The sequence below is a fragment of the Phalacrocorax aristotelis genome, chromosome 5 (assembly GCF_949628215.1).
Source record: "Phalacrocorax aristotelis chromosome 5, bGulAri2.1, whole genome shotgun sequence".
Classification (NCBI taxonomy): domain Eukaryota; kingdom Metazoa; phylum Chordata; class Aves; order Suliformes; family Phalacrocoracidae; genus Phalacrocorax; species Phalacrocorax aristotelis.
Genome location: NC_134280.1, coordinates 16,317,615 through 16,337,126, shown reverse-complemented (window position 1 = coordinate 16,337,126; position 19,512 = coordinate 16,317,615). Strand labels below are relative to the sequence as shown.

The following is a 19,512-nucleotide window of genomic DNA, read 5'->3' as shown; positions in this document are numbered from 1 at the left end:
ACTCCTGACTCTTTTTTTTACCTCTTGGTTCTGCTGAGAAGTTATCCTCCACTGGGGTCATGGCATAGCGCTGTGCTTAGAGCTCATTGTGGACAAGTGAGATGACTGATTTCATGGTCCCAGGGTGAAGAACCCTTAGTAGCACTCTGGGTTTCTGGGTAGCACCCTGGCTGCTAAATAATTTAGGTTCTTCGTTGCTTTTTCACTATCAGATATTTGTTTTGAATAGTGCATTTGTCATTGTGCATGCAGAATGTTTGCTATACAGGACTTATTTGGGTTCATGTTTGGAATTCCGCTGTGCCCCACCGTTTCTATGATGTGAGGTCCATGTGGGAACCCACTCAGTGTGAGACAGTCTGACCACCCCATGGAGAAATGGAGGTTACCTGTTACAGCAGAGAAGGAGGAGCACGTCTCTTGGGTGTGTTAAGTTGCCTTTTGGTGTAATTAATTTCCCTCCATTAACTATACAGGGACTTTTGTCTCCTTACATAGACTGACTGAATTCCCTGGGAAGGCCATTTGACTGCTTGAAACTAAATGTGTCCTTTCATTTCTAAAAAGATCATCAGCTGCAGGTCTTTGTAAAAAGTCCGAGATGAACAACCAATGGCTGACCTCACCTCTTCTGGGAACTGTGCTGGCTTGAGCTATCTCCTGTGGTCTCATCAACACTTTGGAAAAGAAGAAGCAGTATCATGGAGGAGCTTTTTCTTTTCTATTTTGAAAGCATGGAAGGCAGATATCTTCAAGTATACTGGGTTTATGATTCATACAAGGCCAAGGCCTTGCTGCAGAAATACTTCTGTTTAGCTTATCAAAAAGAAAATCAAGAGGTAATATGATTATTGCTTGCAAGTATCTCCATGGGGAGAAAAAAATCAGGTAATAAAAAGGGTTTTGAATCCAATGGAGTAAAGTTTAATGAGAGTTAAAAATTGTGCATTTACTCTGTTACAATGCAAACGGGAAAAAAAGAAACAATTTTTTAACTGTCAAGATTTGGAACAAAGTACTGAGAAAAAGTATGATTTTTTCTATTTCCTGAAGCCTTACAGAAACCTTGCTGGAAGATTTATGAGTCAAACAGAAGTTATTAGTTCAATATCATTCTGTGGCCTGAGTGACCTTGAAGATATTAATCTGTGAATCAGCCAATGAAAAATCTATGGTCTGTAAAGGGCAGAGTATCTGACGATATGATTGTGATGTCTCTTCTGTCCCTACAGGCCACAGGCCAATGAAATCATATGTATTAGCTCACTCCAGCGTTCGCTGTTGTAGCACTGCTCAAGAAATTCATTGTAAACCACCTCCTTGGTTCTGTCTTCATGTGTATATAAGTAGACTTGAGACCTACAAATTAAGTCATGAGCACAGAGGGTGGGGAGTGTCACCAAGAAAGCTATCAGTGTGACATTTTAAAGCTGCTGGCTGACTGCAGAGTGATAGGCAAGCATATACTTGAAGCATATGGGGAAGCAGGAGACATATATCAGAGACAGCAGCTGGCATATCTGGTCCAGGACAGCTTCTACCGGGAGAAGAAAATAGATTGCAATTCCAGGCAGAGCGTCTTAACTCTTCTCTCCTTGCCTATGGAGATTTTTATTTCTTGTATTTTTACAATCCCAATAATTTATTTCCAAGATTATTCCTTTTACTGTATGTTACTTCTGGTCTTAATGTCCCGAAGCACATCTTATTTTCTGTTATTTCACTGTAAAAGTGGAATAAACCTATTGGATTTGCGCTCAGTACTTTGAGCTCAAAAGCATAGAGTAACTTCAGACTTATCACTGTGTAACTGAGAGTGATATTAGGTGTTAAATTTAATATAACCCTTCCCTGCGCAAAAGAGAGAAGGCCAAATTCTTGACTGATGTAAAACGATGGAGCTCAGTTGGAAATACAGCAGATTCTGACCTGGGGTTCAGAATACTTAAAAACTACCCAGAAAGAAAAATTGAGTAGGAGGATATATTGTTTTCTACTTTATTGTATTACTTCAGCACAACTACTTTTCTCAGCATGAGCCCAAGTCATCAAAGTTTCTCACTGTAGAGTCATTCACTACAGGCTTTCTCTGCTACCCTGCTGTGGACGTCAGGGCGATGCCACAAGCTCTCTTTCACCTGCAGTTATGGCTTCTAAATGGATAGGTGCCCCTGGAAATCATGGCACATTTGTCCTTGCAATGTAACCTCTTCTTCCCTGGTGTGATAAAATGTGCTTTACAAAAAATGACCTGCTTGTTGTTACTTTCCCAAAATGCTCTTAAAAGGGTGTGGCATTACCAACAAAAGTTATGCTGACAAAACATATAGCAAACAAAGTGGTCAAGGATGGTTTGGTGCATGAAAGTGAGAAGTAGGAGATAATCATATGATTTAGTAAAAGGTAACAAGATAAAAAGTAATAGTAGTTGAAGTACTGTAGTATGTAGTATTGTAGTAAACACTAGGAAATTAGGTAATATTGCAGAACAAAGATGAAGTGGGACAGATCTCCAGATAAAGGAGTGGGAAAGAAATGATTTTGTTTAGGAACAGGCAAAGGATGAGCAGAGAGAGACGATGGCTGTTCTGTAAGGTGCAAAAACGTAAACCAAGCTACCTCCGAACGAGATGGTCTGTCTGTCTCTGTTGTTCAGGGTGTCAGGAAGCAGGATAGCTGTGCCAGTACTGTGTGGAGCTCCTCTAGAAAGGAAAGCAGCCCTGGCAAAGCTCTGTACTTCCACAGCTGTATTGCTTCTGGACATAGTACTACTACATAAACTACCTTTCATGCCACACCCTCCTTGCACAAAGTAGGCATTTTCTATGTCTCCTGTAAAAGGTCACCCACGAGGTTCAAACTGGTCATCCTCCTGAGCACAGTTCAAGTACGTGAACCACAAAGGCAGCCATCCTCCTGCATAACGTAATCAGAAAGCCAGTTTTGTCTTGAAGCCAAACTTTATGGGTAGTCATGATCTGAGCCAACTCCCCACTATCTCAAATACCTCTCAGCAGTGAGAACTGGGGTCCTTATTCTCTGGTCTGGCTCCAAGGAATGCAAAATATATTCTTTTTTTCCTCTCTTCCTTTTTATTTACAACTTGTGTAGTTCATACTCTGTGTCTAGTCTGTTCTGGTCTGCAAATTGTTGTCACCTCAAGTTTCAACACTGTCAGAAATGTTTATCTCATTAGAAGGGCTGGAAAAGCAGTGCAATAAAGTAAAATTAAATTACTACAGTAGCTTGGGTATTAGTGACAATGTAGGAAAACAGTAGCAACAAGAATGGCTGAGGAAGTTTTATAGCTCCCCAATGCCTAACCCTTTAGCAACTATTCAAAACACTTCTTCCCCCACCTCCCACCCCCGATGTTTGCTTTTAATATCTGCTCTTCTTTTGGCACCAGATTCCTCCAAAACATGTATTAATGCTGCTTCCTTTTATGCTTTGTGAGGTCCTCAGGAGTCCTTGGGTTTTCTAATGTCTGGATGCTATTTATGAGGCACCTGTTTTCAAAGCTGAGGGCACCTGTTATTAAATTCACTCACTTTGAATTATATGATGTGCAATTCTACTGAAGTTTCTGGAAGAAGCTTGTATCAAAGTGGTGCCGTGTGCCCCAGGACAGGGCTGCAGACTCTGGAACCAAATGGCACCCTCTTGGAAAACTCTTTGTACTGTAGTGCAGGTGATGATTTGCCAGAAGGCTTCCAAGGTCTGAGCTGTATGCATGCATTTCACCAGAAGCAGAATATATCCTTGGGAGACAATGAAGAAAAAGATGGAGACCAACGCAGATGAACTGTCACGGGGAGCATTTTCACAGAAAGGAGACCTCCAAACGAGCAATATCAATGATGAATCCAGACTGCTGCTGGTGGATGCCTTCACTAGAAAAAGGTTGCTTTGTTAAGGTCAAGGTAGATATTTTATTATTCCTTTATGTAGAGGAACCTGTTATAGATTTTAATATATAGTTATGTTATTGCTTATCTAAGTGTACCAATAAAAACTGTCCTGGCAAAAAGTCTGAATCATAATTTGCCTTTGGAAATGTCTTTGATTCCTCCTTTTCCTATGATAAATATTTTTCCTGTTTTTAAAACTCTTGGTTCTTGATAACTCTATAGCAAACAGTTAGAAATTCCTGTAATTCCTGTCTGTGCAGAAACATCTGAAGAGAAAAGAAATAAATAACAAGACACCAAATCACTGAAAACTTTGAGGGTATGATTAGGTCTGTAAATATGGCAAAAATACATCACTTTGCCTGTGAGGTATGCTGATACAATAGTCAATTAGGATATAACATGCAAATGAAATGAATGTTATTACACACTTTATGCATGCAGAAGGATAGTTGTATATGCGCATCAGTCACCCAAATATTTCTCCTACTTTTCTGCATATGGAGGTCCAACACATCACATTCACAATGGGACTAAGTTCCGCTTCTGGAAGACTTGTTCTTTCTTGTGGTATCATAATCTAGAGGCCAGAACAACAGCCAGCATCTCTTAGCATGTGTTACACAGTTCAACCCCTCTAAGTGCTGAAGACTGAAATGCAATCTGCACACTCGTATCTCACCTGACTGGCTGCAAATCAGTCATGTTCATAGACGTACATTTGCACTGTGGTAGCTTAGCACCATGCTAACAGCCATTAAAATTTGCAAAAGCTGAAGGATCTGCCTTTAACACAGTAGAATACGCAGCCACTTGATAGGGAACAATGTTAAATATCTGGTCAGAAAGATGCACAAAGGAAAAGTCCCAAAACAAAAGGAGTGCTGAAGCTTTTTTTTATGTTTCTTCTGGATTCTCTAATGTGTTATCCATTTAGTGAAGCAAGACGAGTGCTTGCTGCCTGCTTTCAAGATGTCCTTGGAAATGAGAGACCATCTTATTGTTTTTTCCTGTTGAAGTAGACAAACTTTTAAACAGCAGATCTTTGCTTCCTGTACTTTTTTTGGAGATGATCCATGAAAGGAAGGACCGATATTTAAATGGATTCCCAGAGACAAACTAGTTGGATCATTCTAAAGAGCTGCACTTTGCCTTAAGGTATCTGAAACGGTAGTGAAATCACCTAGCAGTTTCCTTCCTAAATTCAACATGTTTATTCTCCTGAGCTTTTTGGAGCCTTTCCGTGTTTTGGACCATAAGTCTGTTCTTCCTCTATCTGTTCATTCATCATTGTCTGTTAGTTATTGAGGCCTGGCTCTGTGTTGGATGCTGTTAATGGTTCTGTATATATGTAACACAAAAATATCGATTAGGCTGTAGTTATTTTATTGCTTGTTCAGAGCCTCACCAGTTTCTTTAAAAGAAACTGAGGGGTTTGCTTAATTGAGGGCTTGTTTGTCTACTTTCTTCTGATGTATTGCCATATGCTTTCTGAAACCTTGGAAATCTGTCTCTTCATCAGCTTGTTGTTCCCCAGCTAGCGAGTACCCTTTGCAATTATCTGATATTTTAATTGTTTCAACTAGTACACTTAAGGTTTGGCTTCTCCAAACTGAGAGTCCGATCCTGCATATCCTGACCAAATCCCATTTTTTCCAAAGAGCTGCCATTAATTGTACTGATCCAGAATCAAGCCTAAGAAAAGCATGAATAAATAATGACAGACCCCTCGTGTTTTTCTACATCCTCATGCCGTCTTTACCAGCAATTATTTCTGTGTACTTGCAATGCTTAAATGTTACATCTTTGGTCTTCTGCATACTAAGCCCCCTGGTCCTTTTCCCCCTGCTTTCTCTGATCTTGATCGCCACTTGCCTATGCCTACTGATGTCTTAAAGATCCTGCTAAAACCTGTATAAGTCACATCCATTTCCCTGCACTTCCAAGGATGCTGTACTATTCCTTCAAAGCCATGCATTATGTTATTTTTAAGTGATGTACTCTTAAAGATCTTTGCCTGATAAATGCCTTTACTTTCCTGGTAACACATCACTTCAACTTAAGTTAGCAACTCAGAAGGTTGCTTCTTAGAGAAAAGTTAGTCATATGAACTTAAAATTAATGTTTTGTCTCCTGTGACCCAGTTTTGAAAGTTGGAATGGTCACATTATCCAGCTGGGTCTCACCACTTTGCTGACGTTTAGCACAAAGGTAAGCGGCTTCAGCCCTTAATACAGCCTCCAGGTCCCAGGGAATAGTAGCAATTCCAGGGGCCATGTATATTCCCATCAGGTCAGCAAAGAAAAGTAGGACAAGATGTGACAATAACCTGGACACAACTTTTGTTTCTGTCTGTGGATTGTCTGGGATATGTCAGCTTCAAGCTTTCCACTAAGATTCTTCTTTTCCAAGTTTGAATATGTGCAATATTGGCAGATATAGTGATCGTGTTGATTCCTTTTATGACTTAAGGGAAAGCAATAGGTGTTTCCAGGCTATGATTCATCTAATCCTTTTTAAACATGTAATTTAGGCTGTGACAAATTGCAACTGAGAAATTCCTATTTCTGGCTACTCTCCATAAAGGGTGTCTAGACTACCTACTTTAGATATGGATGCCAACCCTGAAGACTTTACAAGTTAGGTGAAATGCATCCCACCATCTGCGATGTGACTCTCACCATCTGTGTCTATATTGCTCATTGCTTTTTGGCAATAGATATCATAATATAGACTAAATCTATGTTAGATGCTGCAGTAGGTGGTCTGAATGTGGTCTGGAAATGTTAGCTAGGATTCACAAGTTTATATGTGCAAATCTATTAGTCATAATAAAACCACAGTGACTGGTAGATTACAATAAAAAAGGATTTTATTGGATTAGGTATCTTTGAATAGTCTAGACTTTGATTCTTTTTTCTGCTCAGTTTTCTAGATGTATCTGGACTAGATTTTTGGTTTTAGTTGTTTCCCCCCAAGGAGTGCGTCACAATAATCCATGAATAACAAGACAGGGGGAATCTGGCATGGCTGGACAAATATTTTTGTACATTCAGGAAGAAGGAAATTACTAGGTTCATCATTGGTGGGACAATACTAGGAAGCTATTTATGTTCTTTAATAGGAAGATGTATTTTTCCAGGCCCCAGGAAAAACAAGAAGATGCTTTGTGCACTTTGTAACAGCCTAGCAGCAAAGTGAAGAAGCAGGAGAAATTGGGTCCAGCAGACTTGTGGGCAGGCATTGAGAAACACTGACTAGTCAAACCTCGTAGGGCATTTTCCTGTTCCTGTCTTCTGCTTTCACTTGTGAAAAAAATGTAGTATTGGGGAAGGGATACACAGGGACTCTTTGAGACAGCAAAAGAACATTGAGGAAGGGGAGCTGTTATGATGGAACTGATATGCAGTGGGTGTCAACTGAGAGAAAAAGTAGCAATCCAGTGATTCCATCTTCAAACAGAATAATATTTTGCATGTAATTCTGCAGGCCTATAGCCCAAATCTTTAAACTTTTTCATTAATAACCTGTCTGATGCAATAGAAATTATGTTTATTAAAACTGCAGAGTGTAACCTGGGAGGGACTTGCAAAGACACTGGACAAGAAGATAAGAATTCAGACTAGTTCTGGTATGTTGGAGACATGGCTGGGGAAGATCTGGGATGACATAATATAGAAACAGAAAGTATTTCTCACCAGAGTGAGAAAGGAAGAATCAAGTGAACAAACAGAACGTGGGGGATAGGTAGCAGTTGTTCAGACAGCTGAAGAGTTATAACAGTTGAACATGACATGTCATGTTCATGATGTCATGGGAAAAGCAAACATATAAGCAGGAGCATCACCTGTAAAATACAGAAAGTTATCTGAGCATTGACAAGGCTTTAGATGAACTACCATACAGCAGTATAGCTTTCTACGCTACACTACAGGAAAGGTGTGAAGCAATTGAAGAGAGTTCAGGGCAGACTGAGCGAATGATCACTGCTGTTGTTAACATGACCTGTGATAAAATGTTGGGAGGAAAAAATGGTGATTTAGTCCCTTGGCCTAAAGAAAAGATGTCTGAGTGGAGAAATGATCACAAATATACAAACACATATCAAGCTGCTGTTTTCCATGGTCACAGAGCCAAGATAAGAGGTAACAGGACCAAAATGTAGTTCCAGTCTAAAGGGCTATGTAGTCGCTTGACAACGACAATACTGTGTGATGTGAGAGCCAGTGTTAATGGAGAAGAAAAGGGCTCCTTAGTCCTTTCTTAGTCCTACTAATTCCATACCTAGATACTTTTAAAAACATTTTACCTTGGCTTAATTTGGGCCTGAAATAATGTTTATATTCTACCCCGACATCTAGAATGGTAAAGAGAGAAAAAGATAATAATAGGAAAAAATCACAAAATGAGAAGGAAGCCTAAGTAATCTTAGATCAAGACAGAAAAAATACTATTTTCAGCATGATCATTTTTTCATTTGCATATTTGTTTAAAAGAAATAATTTCTCCCAGCTGCCAGTTTGAAGGTTTGAAAAAACCCAAACACTCAGTTCTCAAACTGGGTAGTATCAAAGGAATTAATTAATTCCACTTGGTTAATTAGTTTAGTTTGACGGACTTCAATGTTGCAAGGCAGGGTGACATGTTGGATTAGATTCCTGGATATGTATTAAGTAATAATAATGAGAATAACACAAATCTCGTGCTTCTTTTTAAGTACTTGTGGAGAGTATTTTAAAGCCTTAATTTAGAAGTGGATGTTTCTCTTTCCAGGCTGTAGCTTGCATTAGTGTGTTCTGTGGTTTAGAGGGTGAAACTGGGAACTATCACAAACTGTGTTCAAAATGAGAGCCTGTCTCTGGGAGGTGAGACAGATTAAATTAGCATTTATTTTGAAGAATCCCTCCATGTCAGCAGGAACTCTGAGTTTTGTATTTGCATTGAGAAGAAAACACAATGCAACTGAAGCAGAAAGATAGCAAAAATCCCTGGGAAAAAGCCTGATTATCTCAGGCCTTGGCATTTAAAAGCACATCAGAATGTTTTCCTGCCCTCTTTTCATCTCCTGCTCTCTACCGCTGACTCATTCTGCACCATATAACATCTTCCAAATTATTATTATTGCTATTATTAGTATTATTACTATTTGCCCCTTCTTTTCTTTGTACTTGAACTGGAAGCCCTAACTTTTATCATGGTGAGACCCAAATACAAGGAGCCTGAAGCTAAAACAGACTAAGAACAGCAGCTGGAATCATCTCCATGGGAAAGGAAAGGAAGAGGTCAGGATGATGTCCTGGGATCCCTAACACTTGCACTTGCTTCTTTGTCTCCTCTTATACCCCACTGAGGGGAGCTTTGCAATCGTTGAGGCAGGAAGGAATCCTCAGCAGCCACTGCTGGGCTCCTGATTTCCAGGAAGAGCAAGAGGAAGGAGACAGCAGTGCCTGGATAACCAGCTAGACAGAGAGCCAAAAATATCCTTACAATTTCTTCCCTGTGCAGCTCTCGGACCCCAGTCAATATCAGGACCAAAACACCAGGGTGACCAGATGTGCGGTCATCCTGTCTTCCTAGGGATATGCTGGGCTTCCTGCACAACCACATCCCTGCTCATGCAGGACAGCGGCTCATTACTGACGCAGCCCCATACAGCCTTCTGCTGGAAGACATCCTGAGGGGGATATCACAGTGTCTTTGTTTTTTGTTTGCTCTTTAGATATTTTCCTACAGCAGGAGATAATGGCTTGCAGAATTTAGACCTGCACTTTCTTTCTGTAAAACTATCTCCTTTTCCTTTTCTCCATTCTTGTCTCTGGCCTTGTTTCATTACCTCTCTCCACTGCCCACCATACCTGTTTACTCTTTTCCTTTTCACCCGGTTCCACTTCCTTCTGTTCCTGGTTTCTTATCCTCAAGAAAAAAGTGAGAACTCTTTCCATTCCCTCAAGCTTTCTTACTTCTTGTTTAAAGTCTCTCAGCCCCTCCCAGAGCCTGGATTTTTTGTCACAAGAGAAAACAAAAGGTCTAGCATCCTTCCCCTATCTCTGAGCTAAGGCATCCTGAAAGACGCAGGCTCAGATAAACATGTATTCATCTCCAGTGCTCCCAGGTGCATCTCAGACAGTCTCCTTTATGGGAGTGAGATAAGACAATTTTGTGCAAGAGATGAATATCTGTAAGCAGCATTAAGAACAAGAGTTCTGGTCACCAGCAGGGGAAAAGATATTGCTTAAGTCCTCAGCTTCTGTTGCAAAGACTGTCCTCTCACGAATCAGAAGTGTGCTGGGAGAAGTATGTCCCTCTGACACTGCACTGTAGCACAAGATATCTTTCAACAGCCAAAAGGCCAGGATCAGAAAGATAAACTTGCCTCTATTGCATGGGAGACTTTCAGGTAGCCTGCGATGCACATCTAAGCATTAGGTAGATGGGTGACTCACCACAAAGGCTTGCAGGGGGAGATTTTAGTTTTGATGCCCATGGGGGTGAGCAAACCCTGCATAAGCACAGTGGAGGAAGAGGATGCCACACACTGCATACCCACAACCCTGGTCTCAAGGGATTGTGTTATAGGAAGGAAAATATGTTCCAGCAAAGACCTGGTCCTGGCACCCTCTCTTTTGCTCTTTCCCTCGCTTGGGAGCATTTTCTGTCACAACTAATCAGGGCTACAGCACTCCTGCTCTTGCTAACCCTGACTGGGAAGAAGGAATCTCCCTGGTCCCAGTGGCTGATGCTAGTGCTGCTTTAGCAAAAGGGCTGAAAATCCATACTTTGTGACAGAAGATGGTGGTTGTGGCTAAAATGAGACTGCAGAGGTATAGGAAAAGGAAGTCTAGGGAGGAATGTGAGCCTAAATGTCCCAGTGGGGGACTAAAAGAGAGGTCCTGGCATCTGAATGACACTCAGCTGCTTTGTGTCTTCTTTTCTTTCTTTTGAAAAAAGGAAAAGATGAGAAAAAAAAAGAAAGGAAAAAGGAAAAAAAATATGACCCTTGTAGAGGAATCCCTACAAACTCACCAGGGCACCTGGGAAGGGTGAGGAGAATGTTATTCTGACAGAAGAGAGAAGTACATAAACTGGGTGCTGTGGTATGAACTTAACAGTAAAATTTCAGCAGCACATTCCCTTTTCAGAAGGTTCAGGCTGTTTACTTTTGTGTAAGACTGCCTCTTCTCTCATGTTATCAATGTCAGAAGTCAAATCCTGAGCAGTTAAAAAAATGTGTTATTGTAAAGCTATTTATATTTCTAGGCGGGATTGTAAGGCAGGACAGCCTAGCTCACAGAAGAGTCAGTGAAGTGCAAACTCTTTTATATCTAGGAAATGAGTTGGGTCAGGTAGGAATCAAGCATTGCTAGTGCCTGGCAGCTGATGGCCGGTCTTTGTGCAATGACTTCCTTGCTCTGACTGCTATCTGGTGTGAATTAATGGTGGCAGTTTGAGCTGGCAGAAGGAACGAATAGGTCAGGTTGGCTGAGTTGTGTTGTCTGTGACTCTGGACCTCTGACACTTACCTGAGGGACTGGCCTGTGGTCCCAGTACGTTTGTGCTGCTGTTCCTGTTTCAAAGAAGACAAGGCAGGTATCGCAATAAAAGCAGATAGTGACCACGGCCAGCAAGCCTCTTAGCCTCCTTTTTCCTAGACTAAACAAGCACAGATCATTTAACCCCTCTTTGGAGGTTGTGTGCTGTTCCGGTAGCAATGAGTGCCTTGGTTTTAGCTAACACTTGATAAAATATAATAATCACTTTTGACAGGTGATTGATGGTAAAGTACTTAGAGGTAAACCTCAGGCATGGAAGATCCTGTAGAAAATTAGCACAAAATTTCACCCCTTAGGCTCAACTTGAGTATTAGCTGAGGATGGATTGACTTTATACTGAGTCAATCTGCAAAATATCTAAGGAAACAAAGATGTTGTAGCATTTATATTGCATGTGTGTTGTTCCACAAGATAATCAAGGCTTTCAGATACAAGAAAGAAAGAACTGAACCTAACTTTCTCCTTTAAACTGCGAAGGTCCTGTTTAGAATTCATATTTTATGTCATTTAAAGGCAATTTACTTCAACAGCTCACTTGTGAAATAATTTTTTTCAGGACAAAACCATAACACAAAGCACTGAGGACAAGGCAACTGAAATGATCCTCCCACTCTCTCCTTATTAGCAAGGATATTGGCTTCTGAGCCACATTATAGGCTTGGATACCTTGCAAACAGTGATAGCATTCTGGCTTTTGTGGTGCAGAATTGATTTATTAAAAAGACTTATATTAAATTTCTTTGATTTTTTTTTCTGTTTTAAAAGCATGATGAATTGGAGTACTCCACAATGGTGTTTTGCATGTGTTTTTTTAAATCAAGGTTGAATCTTAGATTCCTGTCTGAATGCACGAGTCACGATTTGTTTGACTTTTTAAACAAATATACTCCTTTCTTCATTATTTTCCTATTTTCCAAAATAACTGCCAAGTCATCCTATGAACTTGTTACTTGACCACGTGTTTCTTCATTTAGAGGTGAGGAAAGTGGGAGAAAAGAAAACAATCTTCTCTGCTAACATCCGATCTCCAGTATTTATGCTTCCATAAAGTAAATCAAGCATGAAAGGAACAAATTGTTTAAAATTAATACCAAAAATCCAAAAGTCTTTTAAAAGATTTTAAAAACCAGATACTGTCCATAGGAAACTGCAAAACCAGAAAAGTCTCCAGCAGTGTGTCATGGTCTAGAGCAGTGGTTGGATCCATGGAATGAAAACAAAGCAAACACTTCTTCAACAGCAAACTAGACTGCAGAAAATTCCCTCTCCACAGAGTTATACTAGTCTTTCTTTTGGCACTGTGGGTACCCAGAGAGAAATTATTCAATGAATTAATATTTGAGGAAGTAAGAAAAAAGGTAAGACAGAGTAAATTAAGCAAGTAACCTGCATGAGTACCCTAATGGGAAAACAGATGTTATTTGACTGACCAAATTTGGCTTCTATATGAGGTGGCAGCTCTGGGCTCCTGCTGACTTCATGACTTAAATGTCACCTTGTGTCATGGGAGGCAGCAGCTCTGCCTCTGGTGATGCCTTGGAATTATACGGGATCTTGTGACTCTCCCAGAGGTGTACATCCAGCCAGCTTGCAGTGTAGGGTTTTGACTCTTCACAGAAGTGTTGCCATCAGGCAAAGTCAAGAAAAAAAAAAAAAAAAAAAATCGACAATTTTGACAGGTATGATTCCTTTCACAGTGCTACATCACCTCTACCCTCTCATTTTGAGCACTCTTTTAATGAAGACCTGATTCATGTTCATTGTAATGCTGCTTCTGATCAGAGTCCTTCTGTAACACAGGGGACTGCTGGCAGCAGAGAAATAGTTAACAGGTAGCCGGGTGCAGGAAATAAGAGAAGGGCTTTGAAACCTACTTTCAGGAACAGCCTACACTTCCAGATGAAACTGATATGCTTGTTTCTGATGATAACGCTTTTCTGACCTGCTGTCCCTCGTGCTTGCAGAGGAGGGGAAAAACAAACACATATGGAGTCACCACCTCTTGAAAAAATAATCACTTCAGGGGCCAATTAAGCTCACAAATCAAGGAGAGATGTTCAGATGGAGGCTGTGTAGGGCACGTGCTCTAATGCCTGACAAGATCCAAGGAAGAACAGGATTACTATGAGTCAGAAGAAGGGGTAAAAAATAACAATAACAAAAAAAAAAACCCAACACCAAGACCCATTTTCATAGACTCCCAGTGGAAATATTCTGATAGATTTTGGTGGAACTGGATTGTTAATATTCATGAAGCCAGGCAAGACCTCCAGATGGAAGCTGCTCTATAAGTGCAAAGCTTCGCTATTAATATTTATTAATCTGAAAGTGCTTATTTAGTTTTTAGGCAATTTTTGCTCCATCCTTTTCCCAAGCAAACTAACATTAAATCTGTGGGATCTGTGAATTCTCAGCTTCCCACTGCTGCCTGTGATGCAAATTGCACTTCAAAGAAAAAATTAAGGGAAATACAGAAGAAAGGTCAGAAAGTCACAGTGTGAAGGCTCAAGAGCTGTTTGCAGAGAGCATTCCTGGCAAGTGCTGAACATTTGGACTCCACATTGAGCAGCATAAATAAAGTTTTCAGATCTGACCCTGTGGTCTGTATGAAGTATGAAGTCACAGGGAGAAGTTTGTGCTCACAGGAACTTCCTCCCAAGGTCATGGATGTTTTGGTCATGTTTATACTGATGTGTGTTACTCAATAGTGTTTCAGGATGGCAAAGATGCATCATGCCACCTTCTTGCCCAGAGCCATGTGGAAATGCTTCAGTTGTGCTAGGACTCAGATAATGTAAGTGAGAGGGCAGTAATGTGGGCGCCATGGTTATGTCTACATTGCAGCTTGGGTAGTCCTGGTCCCCTGATCATCCAGACTAGCCCACCCAGGCTCCCTCAGTGCCCATGTTGGGATGTCCTCTCAGAGGAATCCAGGGAATCAAACACATCAGATTTTGTCGTTGTGTGCAGCTGGGAGATGGCCAAGCTATGCATCCAGCAGCCAGGACTGCACAACTGTCACAGCAGGGCATAGTGTGGCTCAGTTGCCCTTACTCAGGGGCCTAAATTGTGGTACTGAGTTAAAAAAATGATGAAAGCCTTTTTGTGTTCAGAAAAACAAATGAAGAGAACCAAAAGTTCCTGCAAAGCCTATGCAGGCAAGTAGAAGTTTCCTCCACACTCATCAGGCCTAAACCTAATGACTAGAAGGAATCAATGAAATTTGCTGCCTGTAATCTCACTAGTTTGAAAGAAATCACCCTTAAGTGAGATTTAGAGAAGGCTCATTTTTTTAAATCAAGTTTAACATAAGGAAACAGAAATTCTAGTCTCGTAAAAAATTGTTCTATAAATGGCCAACCCCATTTTAGCCAATGGGTTCACATCAATTTTTTATTCCTTTTGGAGAAAAAGAAACACAAAACATTGGTAGCTCTTTTTTCATCTGTCAGTCATATATCTTTTAGTAAAATGGTGCATCTGGAAAAAATAATTACATGGTTATAGTGAAAGGTAAGATGATGGCTTATTTCCCCCTTCATGTGAATATGCTTGTTATTATATGAAATATTTTGAATAAATGTCCTTGTTTATTTGAGAACCAAGATTCTGACTTTTTGGTAACACAACTAAAAACTTATTCTCCTACCAAAAAATATGCAAATCTTTTTTTCTCCTCTAGTGAAACAAGATCATTAAAAATATAATTTTCAAAGCAAAATAAAACAAGGGATACTCCTCCCCAACCACAGAGTCTCTATGTTAGCGTAGTATTACTAGAGACGTGAAAAAAGCCACTACCAGTTTCCTTGTTTTTACCGTTTGTCTAAATGATCTAATACAGGGTGAGGTGGTCTCACTTTTCTCAGACTCTTGGTGGGACATGAGATGGCTCAAATCCCTTGTCACATTTTGGCAGCACAAGACTGAAATTAGTACAGAAAACCACACAGCAAAGAGAGCTCCTTGGGCTTGGCAGTGCAATAGTACAGCTAGAGGCTGTTGGTGGACTCAGAAGAGTGTTTGTGAGGTTTCTAGCCCAGTCAGAGCTTCAGCCTATGTCTCATCCCTCCATTCTTATAAGACTTCCTACAATTCGAAAAAAAAAGAAAGAAGATAAATGCAGTTTTCTAATTTCAGCAAACTCTGTAGCTGCTTCTGTCTCCTAAGATCAGACTTCCACAAGTTTTATATAATTTCAGATTCAGCACTGGCCTGAACTCTTGTATGGCAGGAATGAGCAGAGCTGTGGGTGCTGCAGTCCAGCCCTCCAGCAGGTACCCTGTGCTCAGCTCATCCCAGGGCCGCAGAGAGGCTGTGACCCTGGGCTGTGCAGAGATTTGGATGGGAAGTGCTTGAGTCACAGGACTTGCTGTGCCTCTGGTTGAGCCTGTGCTTCTGCCAGGTGACTGTGTCCTGCTCCAGTCTGAATGGTGATTAAATACAGAACTGCCAAGTGCTCTCTTTTCCCTACTGCACATCAACACTTTCTTCTAAATAGGTTGTCCTGTGTAAATTTTGACTCCTCTGGGGTGTCCAGTTCTGAATGGCAGCGGTGGTACCATCCTTCCCTTTCCACTGTGTTCTGATTTCTCTCTACATCTTAAATATGTCCGTATGAGTAAACCTCAAACCTTCCTTCATTCTGAGAATGCATATCTGCTGTTGGTAGCAGCAGTGCACCTGCAAATCTAATCACCTGCTCCCATTCTTATCAGAAAATTAGAAATGAGTGGGACTTGACACTGTGTGGTTATTTGTCCCCTCTGTATTATGCCAGGTTGTTATTGTTGTTTTCCTCTCACCTCCTCATTCTTGCCTTGTATTTTATAAATGTGGCTTCTCAGATATGCATCTTTATATCTAAATCAACATGAATAGGTAAAAGCACAGGAGCAAGAAAATCTCTGTGCTGGAGATGGAGCTTATACCTCTATTGTCCTCATAGCTCCTCAGTGATTTCTGCTTCCTTAAGGTGAAACCGTTTTCAGTGTAAGCTTTGCCAAACTTACAAAGGAGCAACCTGAGTATAACACAGTTTGGCTTTTGAAATCTTTCCTCTCCCTTCCTCCATGTTAGACATCATGCTCCTCATCACGTGTGTTTCGTGTGAGCTGAGGACAAGTATCCTTACATACAAGCACACAGCAACACAGTTCCGTTATCATAGCGATGTCTCTCTCAGATGTGTTACAACCTGCTGGCTAAAAGGAAAAGTAGGCTCTCCCTACACTACATCTAAGCTTTAACTTCAGGGGAGCTACCAGATCCTTCCAGCATGACATTGTCTGCAGACGTAATACATATATTCTTCATTCCATCATCCAGGTTCTTAATAACTGTGAGACAGGCTGTGAGACTCCTGGGGAACCTCACACAAGATATTGTTGTCTTAACAAGAAGACATTGATACTTGCTTTATGTCAAGCTATAGTTTTGTCACATTCCAATTGATTTCAAAGCAAAAGTTTTTCTAAAATTTTAGTGATAATTTATTAAAAGTGTTACTAATGTGAAGGCGTAGCAGACATGCTACTTCTCTCCTATCTGATGTACTACTTCTCTCCTGTTTTTCTTGCATGCACAGCCCCAATATATGTATTTTCTTAATAAGTTATTGAACCCTTCAAATTACCCTTTGAGTAATTAATGTTGGAGTTCAATAAGTCTCTTACTAAACTGCAAAATCTGTTCTCTCAACAATAGTTGTACTTACTGCCATGTTTAGCACCTTTTCAAATTATGATGGCCTACAATGAATAAAATGATTTTCAAGTTACTTGTTTACCAACTTCAGGTATCCAGGAAGCTAGAGGAATAATGACTCTTACCTATTACTTTGTTGATCACCTCTTGTTCTTAGATCTTTCTGTTCTTACTAACTGCTTTGTCCCCTCCTCCAAGCATCTCTCTGGATGAGTGTGTGTTCTCTTAGGAGAAAGCAAAATTGATATTGTTTTGAGCCCTTAAAATGACTCCCCTGTCAAGTGCAGATAAGTTCTAGTTCAAGATTAAAAGGCACCTCTCACCTTTACAGAAGAATAGTCTATATCCCCCATAGCAAAGATCCCTACACTTCAGCCCCTGCCTGTCTCATTAAACTCCATTTGTATCTTCCCCAAGCATGTTTCTTCTAGCCATGATTTTCTGCTGAGAAAGCTTCATGCTTCATACTCAATTTTTTATGAGGTATCTCCCAATGAACACAATATTATTCCAGAGGATCTGGACCTGAGGCTTCTCCGCCCTCCCTGCATGTGCCTTGGACCTTGTTATCTGAGATTTTCAAGGTGGGAACTGGTAATTCTGATTTCCTGGAAAGGCAGTTCATTGTCCTGATAGTACTGTTTGGGGAAGAATATGAAATTAATTTCACAGAATCACAGAATCACAGGTTGGAAGGGACCTCAGGGATCATCTAGTCCAACCTTCCTAGGAAGAGTGCAGTCTAGACAAGATGGCCCAGCACCCTGTCCAGCCAAATCTTAAAAGTGTCTAATGTGGCCGAGTCAACCACTTCCCTGGGGAGATTATTCCAACGGTTGACTGTTCTCACTGTGAAAAATATCCCTCTCAAGTCCAATTGGAATCTCCTCAAGAGCAACTTGTGTCCATTCCCCCTTGTCCTCTCCATGTGACCCCTTGGAAAAACGGAGTCTCCATCTTCTTTGTAGCTACCCCTTAAGTACTGGTACATGGTGATGAGATCCCCTCTGAGCCTCCTTTGCTCAAGGCTGAACAAACCCAGCTCTCCCAGCCTATCCTTGTATGCCAGGCTTCCCAGTCCTTTGATCATCCTGGTGGCCCTTCTCTGGACCCCCTCCAGCCTGTCCACATCCTTTTTGTATAGAGGGGACCAGAACTGTACACAGTACTCCAGGTGTGGCCTGACAAGCGCTGAGTAGAGTGGGAGATTTAGTGATGATGACACATTTATTCCACCATTCTCTTTAGATATTGGCAATACAGACCTTGAGATCACCAAAAGCAGATCTTCCATCTCTAATATAATTATAGGCAAGGCTTTAGCTTGTTCTGAAATAGTTTTGTTTTCTACTTATTTACAGAAATTCAATAGCAAAGGCACCCAGGAAAGCAAAAGTAGCCTGCAACTGCTTTCAGCTTATGGTCAACTGGTGGAGCCCATCTGGCAGCATAAAATGTTTATATTCAAGTAGCAAATCAATTAAGTTAGAAAGTGAATCACCATTCATTATTCTTGACACATGCAAACACATACCTAACCGCTCACTGCAAAAAGCCTTTGCAGCATGGCTGGATGGTCGGTGCACCACACACATAGGTGGGAAGCAAACTTCAGCCCATGCTGGTTCTGCAGGGGATGCCTTTCCTTAGGGTGGTCTCTCTCCTTTTACAATAACGGAAGGCAGCTGGCAGTGAAGCTGTGGCACTCAGAGAAGTGAACAACTCGGGCAGGCAGGTCACATTACACACAGGTTGTTGCATTTGTAAATGTCCCCCCTCCACGCCTACACACACACACACACACACACACACACACACACCCGCACACACGCACACGCCCACACAGTTTCCTTTCTTCTTCCGCACTTGGTTTCAAGGTCCCACAGCTTAGACATGTTCTTGTGCTTCTCTAATGATTTGGGAAGGTACTGGCTTAACTAACAGAACTAGAAGCCAGCGGAGGGACGGAAGGAGCTCGGCGGGGAAGCCGGGCGCTTCCGCCGGCTGGTCCCGCGGGCCAGGGAGGGGCGGCTGCTGAGCTTCTGGAATGGGGGTCGGTCATGTCTCATTCGGCGAAGGGCGCCGGAGCGGACGATCGCGCCGCGGGGCCCTTCCCAACGCAGCAAAAGCGCGAAGGCAAAAGCGCAGGGATAGACGGGGTAGCCCAGCCCCCCCGGGCGGGAAGCAGCCAGCCTCCGAGGATCGGCAGCCCTGCCTCGGCGTCGGCGGGGGCACGAGTGGCGGCGGCCGGACCCCCTCACGCGCACGAGCGGCCGGCGGGAGCGCGGCGCGGCGGGGCGCGGCGCGGCGGTTCGCGCGCGCAGGGCGCAGACCCCTTCCTGGCT

The 19,512-nt window shown here is 41.7% G+C and overlaps 1 long non-coding RNA gene across 1 annotated transcript; it reads right to left on the bottom strand.

Annotated features, from left to right (window-relative positions):
- Positions 1-995: 995 nt before the first annotated feature.
- On the bottom strand, positions 996-18,978 carry LOC142057075 (uncharacterized). The gene is made up of 3 exons (XR_012660530.1): positions 18,702-18,978; positions 17,293-17,391; positions 996-4,177 (listed from the first exon to the last, which is right to left on the bottom strand). It is a non-coding gene; the product is annotated as an uncharacterized LOC142057075 (long non-coding RNA).
- Between the last annotated feature and the right edge of the window lie 534 nt (positions 18,979-19,512).